Source organism: Ranitomeya variabilis, chromosome 1 (genome assembly GCF_051348905.1).
Source record: "Ranitomeya variabilis isolate aRanVar5 chromosome 1, aRanVar5.hap1, whole genome shotgun sequence".
Lineage (NCBI taxonomy): Eukaryota > Metazoa > Chordata > Amphibia > Anura > Dendrobatidae > Ranitomeya > Ranitomeya variabilis.
In genome coordinates this window covers 1,027,246,226-1,027,258,928 of record NC_135232.1, presented here as the reverse complement: position 1 = coordinate 1,027,258,928, position 12,703 = coordinate 1,027,246,226, and the positions used below count along the sequence as shown (strand labels likewise).

The window sequence follows — 12,703 nt, the reverse complement described above, 5'->3', positions numbered from 1 at the left end:
GATACTTTGTGGTATTTGGTTTTGACAAAACATTATTGATATACTTGGATGTGGATTACATGCCTTTTTGATGTGTTTCCGCATACTACAAACTAAAAACACATGTGCTTTTTTTTACCTGTGGAATTTCCACACCTAATTCAAGTCTATGGGAAAGTCCACACTACAAGCACAGCATATCCGCAAGACAAACTGACATCTGGCGGATTTGAAACACGGACCACAGATCAGTTTATACTGAACAAGAAGCCCCATTTTGCTGGGGCTGTAAGACGCTGCGCTTATGATGCAGTGAAAATGGCATCAAAACTCACCAAAAGCTCCTTTGGGCACACAGTAATTGTCTGTCACTCATGATGACACTGGGGGCATAAGGAATAGGGGAAGGGTCACATACGGCAACAAATCAACTTCCAAATGTTATTTTTCAGAGCAACTGACTAGTTGCCATGGTAACTGCTCATCTTTTTGCACATCTCCCTCAGTGTATGGTGTAGCGTCGCACACAGCATGCTGCTTTTTAGGCTGGTGAACAGTTCGTGGTACATAGGGGGCCTTTATTTCCTTACTTAAAAGTAATGAGAAAACAATCATAAATGGGATTTTCCATGGAAGCCTGATTGTTGCCTATGGCAACAGTTGGACTTTTTCTGTAGTTTGTGTGTTTTGGACATGATGCCACTAGCAGTGATGTGTATAATGCTGGTGTCTGCTCCCCTGTCACACAGTAAGCAGCAGGCTGGCATGTTGTGGTGTGATAGGTAGACCCTGGAGAGAGGAAGAAAGGGAGGTCTCTGTGTACACACTGCATGCACACAGCCGGCTGGGAAGGCTGCAAATAGCTCCAAGCTCTGTGAACACCAGCAGCTGAGACACCGCTCCCCAGACTGCCTGCCTGCCCTTCACCTGCCCACAGCAAGACTGCAAGCAGGAGCTGCACTGTGGGACTGTACCTGAGCTGCACAACAGTACCAGCTAGGAGTCACAGCAGTGCCTGATACCAGTGCCCTGAGGGGGTACAGCAGCACCTGGGCAGCAGAGCTCACAGCTATACCAGTGCCTGAGGGGTTACAGCAGCACCTGGGCAGCAGAACTCGCACCTACACCTTTGGAGATACACAGAGGGTTGCACCAGGACCTGAGCTCATTAGAGAAGCACTGAACCTGGGAGCTTCAACAATACCAGTAACCTGGGAGCGGCACCAAACTCTGACACTGTCTCCAGGAGACATTACACTTGGACTAAAAATGTGATAGGAGCAGTGGTGCCTGATATCAGTGCTGCCACCTGAGCTGTACAGTCAAGAACAACACCTGGACCTGTGCTAACCATACTGGGACCTGTGCTAACCATACTGGGACCTGTGCTGCACCCAGTGGAGGGCACCTGATCCCAGCACCTGAGCTGCACTTCTCCCTGAGGCACCGGTCTGGTGGGTACAGCTATGTCACCTTCTCTTATGTTTCCTGATAGGTAAAGCATGCAGCCCGACCTGTCTGTGATGTGTGCTCATAGGTAAATGTTTAGCTGTCGTTATTACTCTTTTGACACGTTTTCTTCCTTACAACCTGTTTGCGTTGTCCTGGACGAATTTATTTATATCATAATAAAATGTATTTTGGTAGATAAATTATTGTTTGCATAGAACATAATCCGAAATGGATTTTGTGCGCATTGGATCCTTTTTTTTTTTTTTTTTTTTTTTAAAGTAGGCTGCTGAGCATTTTTGTCTTTAAAGAACATGAAAGCTAGACATGTACCATATATATATATATATATATATATATATATATATATATATATATATATATATATATATATATATATATATATATACTAGATGGCAGCCCGATTCTAAAGAATCGGGAGTCTAGAATCCATATATACTTTATTTATTCAAATGTAAGAATAATTTGGTGGGCGGGGACCCTCGGCCTCCGATTTGGTGGGCGGGGTCCCTTTGCCTCCGCTTTGGTGGGCGGGGCCGCTCGGCCTTCGATTTGGTGGGCGGGGCTCCTCGGAGTCCGATTTGGTTGGTGGGGCCCCTCGGCCTCCGATGTGGTGGGCGGGGCCCCTCGGCCTCCGATGTGGTGGGCGGGGCCCCTCGGCCTCCGATGTGGTGGGCGGGGCCCCTCGGCCTCCGATGTGGTGGGCGGGGCCCCTCGGCCTCCGATGTGGTGGGCGGGGCCCCTCGGCCTCCGATGTGGTGGGCGGGGCCGGGCCCCTCGGCCTCCGCTTTGGTGGGCGGGGCTCCTCGGCCTCCGATTTGGTTGGCGGGGCCCCTCGGCCTCCGATTTGGTTGGCGGGGCCCCTCGGCCTCCGATTTGGTGTGTGCTCTGCCTGGGGCCACTGTGCTCTGCCTGGGGCCCCATATGCTGCCTGGGGCCCCTGTGCTCTGCCTGGGGCCCCATATGCTGCCTGGGGCCCCTGTGCGCTGCCTGGGGCCCCATATGCTGCCTGGGGCCCCTGTGCTCTGCCTGGGGCCCCATATGCTGCCTGGGGCCCCTGTGCTCTGCCTGGGGCCCCATATGCTGCCTGGGGCCCCTGTGCTCTGCCTGGGGCCACTGTGCTCTGCCTGGGGCCCCATATGCTGCCTGGGGCCCCTGTGCTCTGCCTGGGGCCCCTGTGCTCTGCCTGGGGCCCCATGTTCTGCCTGGGGCCCCTGTGCTCTGCCTGGGGCCCCTGTGCTCTGCCTGGGGCCCCATGTTCTGCCTGGGGCCCCTGTGCTCTGCCTGGGGCCCCATGCTCTGCCTGGGACCACTGTGCTCTGCCTGGGGCCCCATATGCTGCCTGGGGCCCCATAGGCTGCCTGGGGCCCCTGTGCTCTGCCTGGGACCACTGTGCTCTGCCTGGGGCCCCATATGCTGCCTGGGGCCCCTGTGCTCTGCCTGGGGCCCCATATGCTGCCTGGGGCCCCTGTGCTCTGCCTGGGTGTAGGACACTGGTGACGTCACTTAGCTCCGGACATTAGCTCCGGACATTAGCTCCGGACATTAGCTCCGGACAAAGCCACGGAAGTTGGCACAAATTGCAGGAAGTAGTATTCTAGGCAATTATATATTAGATATATATATATAAAAAACCTTTTAATCCCTTCATGACCTTGCCGTTTTTTGCAATTCTGACCAGTGTCCCTTTATGAGGTAATAACTCAGGAACGCTTCAACGGATCCTAGCGATTCTGAGATTGTTTTTTCGTGACATATTGGGCTTCATGTTAGTGGTAAATTTAGGTCGATAATTTCTGAGTTTATTTGTGAAAAAAACGGAAATTTGGCAAAAATTTTGAAAATTTTGCAATTTTCACATTTTGAATTTTTATTCTGTTAAACCAGAGAGTTATGTGACACAAAATAGTTAATAAATAACATTTCCCACATGTCTACTTTACATCAGCACAATTTTGGAAACAAATTTTTTTTTTGCTAGGAAGTTATAAGGGTTAAAATTTGACCAGTGATTTCTCATTTTTACAACAAAATTTACAAAACCATTTTTTTTAGGGACCACCTCACATTTGAAGTCAGTTTGAGGGTTCTATATGGCTGAAAATACCCAAAAGTGACACCATTCTAAAAACTGCACCCCTCAAGGTGCTCAAAACCACATTCAAAAAGTTTATTAACCCTTCAGGTGTTTCACAGCAGCAGAAGCAACATGGAAGGAAAAAATGAACATTTAACTTTTTAGTCACAAAAATGATCTTTTAGCAACAATTTTTTATTTTCCCAAGGGTAAAAGGAGAAACTGGACCACGAACGTTGTTGTCCAATTTGTCCTGAGTACGCTGGTACCTCATATGTGGGGGTAAACCACTGTTTGGGCACATGGTAAGGCTCGGAAGGGAAGGAGCGCCATTTGACTTTTTGAATGAAAAATTGGCTCCAATCTTTAGCGGACACCATGTCGCGTTTGGAGAGCCCCCGTGTGCCTAAACATTGGAGCTCCCCCACAAGTGACCACATTTTGGAAACTAGACCCCCCAAGGAACTTATCTAGAAGCATAGTGAGCACTTTAAACCCCCAGGTGCTTCACAAATTGATCCGCAAAAATGAAAAAGTACTTTTTTTTCACACAAAATTTCTTTTAGCCTCAATTCTTTCATTTTCACATGGGCAACAGGATAAAATGGATCTTAAAATTTGTTGGGCAATTTCTCCTGAGTATGCCGATACCTCATATGTGGGGGTAAACCACTGTTTGGGTGCACGGCAAGGCTCGGAAGGGGAGGCGTGCCATTTGACTTTTTGAATGGAAAATTAGCTCCAATCGTTAGCGGACACCATGTCGCGTTTGGAGAGCCCCTGTGTGCCTAAACATTGGAGCTCCCCTACAAGTGACCCCATTTTGGAAACTAGACCCCCCAAGGAACTTATCTAGATGCATAGTGAGCACTTATAACCCCCAGGTGCTTCACAGAAGTTTATAACGCAGAGCCGTGAAAATAAAAAAATAATTTTTCTTTCCTCAAAAATGATTTTTAGCCCAGAATTTTTTATTTTCCCAAGGGTAATAAGAGAAATTGGACCCCAAATGTTGTTGTCCAGTTTGTCCTGAGTACGATGATACCCCATATGTGGGGGTAAACCACTGTTTGGGCGCACGGCAGGGCTCGGAAGGGAAGGCACGCCATTTGGCTTTTTGAATGGAAAATTAGCTCCAATCATTAGCGGACACCATGTCGCGTTTGGAGAGCCCCTGTGTGCCTAAACATTGGAGCTCCCGCACAAGTGACCCCATTTTGGAAACTAGACCTCCCAAGGAACTAATCTAGATGTGTGGTGAGCACTTTGAACCCCCAAGTGCTTCACAGAAGTTTATAACGCAGAGCCGTGAAAACAAAAAATGTGTTTCCTTTCCTCAAAAATATTTTTTTAGCCCAGAATTTTTTATTTTTGCAAGAGTAACAGGAGAAATTGGACCCCAAAAGTTGTTGTCCAGTTTCTCCTGAGTACGCTGATACCCCATATGTGGGGGTAAACCACTGTTTGGGTGCATGCCGGGGCTCGGAAGGGAAGTAGTGACGTTTTGGAATGCAGACTTTGATGGAATGGTCTGCGGGCATCATGTTACGTTTGCAGAGCCCCTGATATGCCTAAACAGTAGAAACCCCCCACAAGTGACCCCATTTTGGAAACTAGACCCCCCAAGGAACTTATCTAGATGTGTGGTGAGCACTTTCAACCCCCAAGTGCTTCACAGAAGTTTATAACGCAGAGCCGTGAAAATAAAAAATAATTGTTCTTTCCTCAAAAATTATGTTTTAGCAAGTAATTTTTTATTTTTGCAAGGGTAACAGGAGAAACTGGACCCCAACAGTTGTTGCCCAGTTTGTCCTGAGTACGCTGGTACCCCAAATGTGGGGGTAAACCACTGTTTGGGCGCACGTCGGGGCTTGGAAGGGCGGGAGCACCATTTGACTTTTCGAACGCAAGATTGGCTGGAATCAATGGTGGCACCATGTTGCGTTTGGAGACCCCTGATGTGCCTAAACAGTGGAAACCCCTCAATTCTAACTTCAACACTAACCCCAACACACCCCTAATCCTAATCCCATCTGTAGCCATAACCCTAATCACAACCCTAACCCCAACACACCCCTAACCACAACCCTAACCGCAACACAACCGTAATCCTAATTCCAACCCTAATCCTAACCCTAATCCCAACCGTAACCCTAATCCCAACCCTAACCACAACTGTAACCCCAACACACCCCTAACCCTATCCGTAACCCTAACCACAAGCCTAATCTTAACCCTATTTACAACCCTAGCCCTAATTCCAACCCTAACTCTAATTCCAACCCTAACCCTAAGGCTATGTGCCCACGTTGCGGATTCGTGTGAGATTTTTCCGCACGCTTTTTGAAAAATCTGCAGGTAACAGGCACTGCGTTTTGCCTGCGGATTTACAGCAGATTTCCAGTGTTTTTTTGTGCGGATTTCACCTGCGGATTCCTATTGAGGAACAGGTGTAAAACGCTGCGGAATCCGCACAAAGAATTGACATGCTGCGGAAAATACAATGCAGCGTTTCTGCACTTAATTTTCCGCACCATGGGCACAGCGGATTTGGTTTTCCTTAGGTGTACATGGTACTGTAAACCTGATGTAAAACTGCTACGAATTCGCAGCGGCCAATCCGCTGCGGATCCGCGGCCAATCCGCTGCGGATCCGCGGCCAATCCGCTGCGGATCCGCGGCCAATCCGCTGCGGATCCGCGGCCAATCCGCGGCCAATCCGCTGCGGATCCGCGGCCAATCCGCTGCGGATCCGCGGCCAATCCGCTGCGGATCCGCGGCCAATCCGCTGCCGATCCGCTGCGGATCCGCGGCCAATCCGCTGCCGATCCGCTGCGGATCCGCGGCCAATCCGCTGCCGATCCGCGGCCGATCCGCTCTGTGTGCACATGCCATAACCCTACCCCTAACCCTAACCCTACCCGTAACCCTAACCCTACCCCTAACCCTACCCCTAGTTCTAACCCTAGTTCTAACCCTAACCCTAGTGGAAAAAGAAAAAAAAATATTTTCTTTATTTTATTATTGTCCCTACCTATGGGGGTGATAAAGGGGGGGGTTTATTTATTATTTTTTTATTTTGATCGCTGTGGTAGAACCTACCACAGCGATCAAAATGTACCTGTAATGAATCAGCCAGCCGGCAGATTCGGCGGGCGCACTGAGCATGCGCCCGCCATCTTGGAAGATGGCGGCGCCCAGGGAGAAGACGGACCGACTTCGGGAGGCTCGGTAAGTATGAGGCTGGATCGGAGCACAGGGGGGGGGATCGGAGGACGGGGGGAGCGGACAGGAGCACGGGGGAGCGAACAGGGGGACGGAGGGGGGTACCGGACAGAATGGAGGACTGGGGAGGAGATCGGGGGCGGTGGGGGGGGCCAGAACATGATTTCCAGCCATGGCAGATGCTATTGCAGCATCGGCCATGGCTGGATTGCAATATTTCACCATTTTCATAGGTGAAATATTGCAAATTGCTCTGATTGGCTGTTGAAAGTGCAACAGCCAATCAGAGCGATCGTAGCCACGTGGGGGCAAAGCCACCCCCCCCCCTAGGCTGAAGTACAACTCCCCCTCTCCCTGCAGATCGGGTAAAATAGGAATTAACCCTTTCACCCGATCTGCAGGGATGCGATCATTCCATGACGCCACATAGGCGTCATGGGTCGGGAAGGGGTTAAAGTCTGTGGAAAAAGTATGTAAATGGATTCCTTCACATTCACGTGTCTGTATTTTTTTGTATTTCCTTTCCAAAAAAAAACAAGTGACTTGCGAACCATCTCCCCCCCTCAAAAAAAGAAAAAAACACTTTTTTTTGGATGCAAGTAGGTGCAATGTTCATGTGAAAATATGGATATGCTTGCTCTAAAATGCATGTTTTCATCAATATTACATGGAAAGCTTTTTTATTTTTTGATACATTCTAACAACCTGCAGCTGTAGCAGATTCCAAAATGGCAGTGTGAGGCCATGTTCACACAGTGCGTTTTTTACCGCGGAACCGCGGCGGTTTTGCCGCTGCGGTTCCGCAGCTGTTTTCCATGCAGGGTACAGTACACTGTACCCTATGGAAAACAGGACACACTGTGCACATGGTCCGGAAATTTAAAAAAAAAAGCCGTGCTGAATAGCTCCCGGAAAAAAGAAGGAGCATGTCAATTCTTCTTCCTGAACCGCAGCGGTTCTGCACCCATAGACCTCCATTGTGAGGTCAAAATCGCAGTAAAACACGCAGATCAAAAATATATCTGCGTGTTTTACTGCGGTTTGATGTGCAGAACCGCTGCTGCAGGAAGTGCGGGGAAGCCGGCGGAAGTGCGGGGCCGGAAGTGCGTGGGCGGAGAGACATGGAGGCATAGCGTCGCATGGGGATCGTGTCGGCCGTTTGATTGATTTGGTGTGTGTGTGTGTGTGTGTGTGTGTGTGTGTGTGTGTGTGTGTGTGTGTGTGTGTGCCCCCATGCGACGATAGTGCGTCCATTGTGCTAAGTCGCCGTATGGGACTACTACTCCCATCCGGTATTAGGATGGGAGAGTTGTCCCTGTGTCCGGCGACTTAGCACAATAGTAAAGTTTACACCAAACACCTACACACAATACACATACATGACACACAGTACAGTACATACAACACATAACACAGAGTATATACTCACCAACAGCACACTTGTAGGCGAAGCCCTCGATCCTCCAGGAAAAAATCCAAAAATAATAAACCAAATCCATACTCCCTGTCCGCAGAATCCATAAAACGAGTGTCCCACGCCGATCCCCTGCTCTCCGGCGATACACTGCCAGGAGCGAAGCTCCTAGCAGTGTATCGCGTACTGTTCCGGAGTTCAATGGCTCCGGCGTCTCGGTTAACAGCAGTACAGCTGCGTTGAACTTTCCCACGCAGCACTGCCGTTAAGCGAGAGTGCCGGGGTCAATGACCGCCGGTAAACTCGCTCGCGCATGCGCAGTGACACACCGACAGGAACTATGGCTCCTGTCAGTGTGTTGCTGCAGCCGTGGAGAGCAGACATATCTCTGGATGTGTCTGTTCTCCATGAAAAATCTTCGTGGGATACGTGGATACTTAAATACGTGACACGTGTCACTTAAATACGTGGCACGTGGCACTTAAATACGTGGCACGTGTCACTTAAATACGTGATACGTGTCACTTAAATACGTGGCACGTGGCACTTAAATACGTGGCACGTGGCACTTAAATACGTGGCACGTGGCACTTAAATACGTGATACGTGGCACTGAAATACGTGGCACGTGGCACTTAAATACGTGATACGTGGCACTTAAATACGTGGCACGTGGCACTTAAATACGTGGCACGTGGCACTTAAATACGTGGCACTGAAATACGTGGCACTGAAATACGTGGCACGTGGCACTGAAATACGTGGCACTGAAATACGTGGCACGTGGCACTTAAATACGTGGCACTTAAATACGTGGCACGTGGCACTGAAATACGTGGCACGTGGCACTGAAATACGTGGCACTGAAATACGTGGCACTTAAATACGTGGCACGTGGCACTGAAATACGTGGCACGTGGCACTTAAATACGTGGCACGTGGCACTTAAATACGTGGCACGTGGCACTTAAATACGTGGCACGTGGCACTGAAATACGTGGCACTGAAATACGTGGCACGTGGCACTTAAATACGTGGCACGTGGCACTGAAATACGTGGCACGTGGCACTGAAATACGTGGCACGTGGCACTTAAATACGTGGCACGTGGCACTTAAATACGTGGCACGTGGCACTTAAATACGTGGCACTGAAATACGTGGCACGTGGCACTGAAATACGTGGCACTTAGGCTATGTTCACATTTGCGTTGTGCGCCGCAGCGTCGGCGCCGCAACACAACGCAAAGTAAAACGCAGCAAAACGCATGCACAACGCTGCGTTTTGCGCCGCATGCGTCCTTTTTTTGATTGATTTTGGACGCAGCAAAAATGCAACTTGCTGCGTCCTCTGCGCCCGGATGCGTGCGCTGCAGTGACGCATGCGGCGCAAAACGCGGAGCGCTGTCATTCAAAACACGTCCACTCATTTTGGTGTTTAGTCCCAAAATGGAGGATGGAAGAAGAAAAGGGTTGGACAAGGAAATGACATCATTTTTTTTTTTTTTCCCCCCCACTGCAGTAAACTTTATTTCTGTCAAACACAGACAATCTGCAGACAAAACTGCATCAAAAAACGCACTAAAAAACGCACCAAAAAACGCACCAAAAACGCAACAAAAACGCACCAAAAAACGCACCTGCGTTTTCTGCAGAGACCTGCAGTTTCAGTCAGGAAAAAAAAAGGATGGAAATCCTGAACGTGTGAACATAGCCTGAGACTAGTCCTAGATACTGGAGAGTTGCATCTTTTATGAGAGACACCTACCCACTGCTCCATCTTCTTTGCTTTGACCTTTCTGAGGTCAAGGTGACATGCAGTCTGGCATTTATCAGTGTGATCTGTTGCCTCCTTATACCTGTTATAGCCGCACACACAAGACATTTTGCTGTGCCCTCATCTGACATTGAGGACTACAGGCTGATAACACAAGTGTCAGTACTGACAGGGCTGGCTCCAGGTTTTCATGGGCCCTGGTTGAATGAGTCCCGGTGGGCCCCTTTAACACATACCACAGTTCATAATGCACAGATACGGCAGAGAAATATAGGTATAGTACAATGCCAAAGATTTCACTTCTTACATTACATGAGTGATATCTTTTGTACATTCTCCATTAGCTCAGAAACCAGACAGTCTAGTCCTCTATACAGAATAATGAGCCCCATATTGCTCAAAACAGAATAATGAGCCCCATATATTGCCCCATACAGTATAATGGCCCCATATAGTGCTCCATACAGTATAATTGGCACCACATAGTCCTCTATACAGAGTAATGAGCCCCATGTATTGCTACATACAGAATTTACCCCATATAATGCTCCATTCAGTATAGTGAGCCACATATAATTCTCCATACAGGATATGATGGCCCCCATCTATTGCTCCATATATAATGGGCCTCATATAATACTCCATACAGTATATGATCGGCCCCATACAGTATACTAGTCCCATATTTTGCTCCATACAGAATGAGCCCCATATAATGCTCCTCACAGTATAAGATTTACCCCATATAATGCACCAAAAATAATTGGCCCCATAAGATGCTCCATGTATAATGGGCCCCATATAATGATCCATATATAATTGGCTATATAAAATGCTACATATATAATTAGTCCCATAAGATGCTTCATATATTATTGGCCCCATATACTGCCCCATATAGAATTGGCCCCATATACTGCTCCATATAAAATTGGCCCCTTCTGATGGACCCCATATATTGCTCCAAATATATATATATATATATATATATATATATATATATATATATATATATATATATATATATATATATATATATATATATATATATATATATATATATAATTAAATGATCATCTCTCGTTGCTTGTCTCTGCTCTGGACTCTTCAGTATTGCGTCTTCCTGCTCTCTGCGCTGTGACTGCTCAGGCAGAAGGCGCACACTAGTGACGTCATTGCGCCCTCTGACCTCAACGTCAGTCAGAGGATGGAAGACGTTGCAGCGCTGGAACAGGGAGAGGTGACAAGTATCGCAAGTGCCAGGGCCCTGAGCAGGCAGGGGGCCCACTCGGCATCGGGGACACTGGCGTGCTATGGGAGCTTGCGATACTCGAGTACATAGCTGTCAATCAAGTGAACGTTCAGCTGACAGCAGACTAATGTGTGTTTTGGCCTTTGGGGAAACAAACTACAACCAGACACTTCTGACAGTACCCTATCACGTGGCATAACAAAGCATCCGGCGTGGAAGCGTTGAATTTTCTATCATTGGGACAGTCAGGAGGACTCTAAAGTAATGAATTGTCAATAGGACATGCCGATAGTAATCTTCTGTATGAGCATACATTCAGCATAGTTGGGTCAGAGCTTGTAGCACAAGGTAGGATTTCAGAGTTTGTCCAGTATTTATAGTTCACACATGCACAAGAATAAACCTAGAACCTTTTCTTGTTACAGTAAAGAGAAGAGGAGCCCTCATGCAACTATGTCATATCTAACTGACGTTTTACCCCTCATTATTTTTATATATATATATATATATATATATATATATATATATATATATATATATATATATATATATATATATATATATATATATCCATCCTGTCACGTGTATTTGCACTGTAAAAATTAGAGATCCCTGGTCTTGTCTTGTTAAAAAGAAAATGAACATTCTTTAGTGCAGGGCAATATCTAGTATCGCTAACCACTTGAGTCATCCTAAATTATTATAGGTTGGAATCCCCTCTGAAGACAGGAGACGCCAAGCCTCATTTAGGTTGCCTTCCTTATTTAGACACCTGTCCACCTTGAATTTTCTCTGTAGCATAGTGAGAAATAAGTTAAACTTCAGGACAATTCACCATTCTTGATTAGATCAGCATGCTCTCCCTGGTCCTAGCACCTCCACTTCTGCAAGGGGAGGAACAGGGCAACAGCATGAACCAATGACGAGAGGTGGTGTGTCTCCAACTACCGTAGACTCCATGTTGACACTGTAGCCAAAGACAATGAGCAAGCACTGAGAAAAATAAAGGGATGACAATGATCCCCTGTAGGTCATTTTTCAGCTTCTGGCTAATATAGTAGCTTTGAAAAACATTTTTTTTTCATTGTATTATAGAGAGCCATGATAATAGCAAAGTTTACAACAGATTGTACCATATATGAAGAACATAAATGAGTGAATGTCTGTTCCTCTGTATTTTTATTTATATTTTTATTATTAATCTCACAATTACCTTGTTTTCACCAGACATGAAAACCCCTTAACTACTGGACATGTGATAACTTTTCAATCGTCGGGGATCCGACCACTGGGATCCGCAACAATCAACAACATTGGGAACTTTTATCCCCATTAGAATAGAGCAGCAGTGTGCATCCTTCCTTGCCACTCCATTTATTCCCCCTTGGGGCTGACAAATTCTAGATTTGGCTTTTTCCGGCAGCCCCATATAGGTGATGCAGCGGTCTGCCATACTCGCTACCGCTCCAGTCCAGCAGGGATTAAAGTGCTCTTTCATTGATTAAAATTC

General features: G+C 47.3%; 1 protein-coding gene across 6 annotated transcripts in view; it reads left to right on the top strand.

Annotated features, from left to right (window-relative positions):
• The first annotated feature begins 727 nt into the window (after window positions 1-727).
• SORBS2 (sorbin and SH3 domain containing 2) overlaps window positions 728-12,703 on the top strand; it is a 298,577-nt gene continuing 286,601 nt past the window's right edge. Inside the window, exon 1 of one of the 6 annotated variants that reach the window (XM_077279629.1) lies at window positions 728-1,433. The gene's annotated coding sequence lies outside the window, so the exon portion shown is untranslated. Of the gene's footprint in view, window positions 1,517-12,703 lie in introns of all 6 variants that reach the window. The other 5 variants (XM_077279627.1, XM_077279625.1, XM_077279626.1 and 2 more) reach the window with 5 other exon arrangements.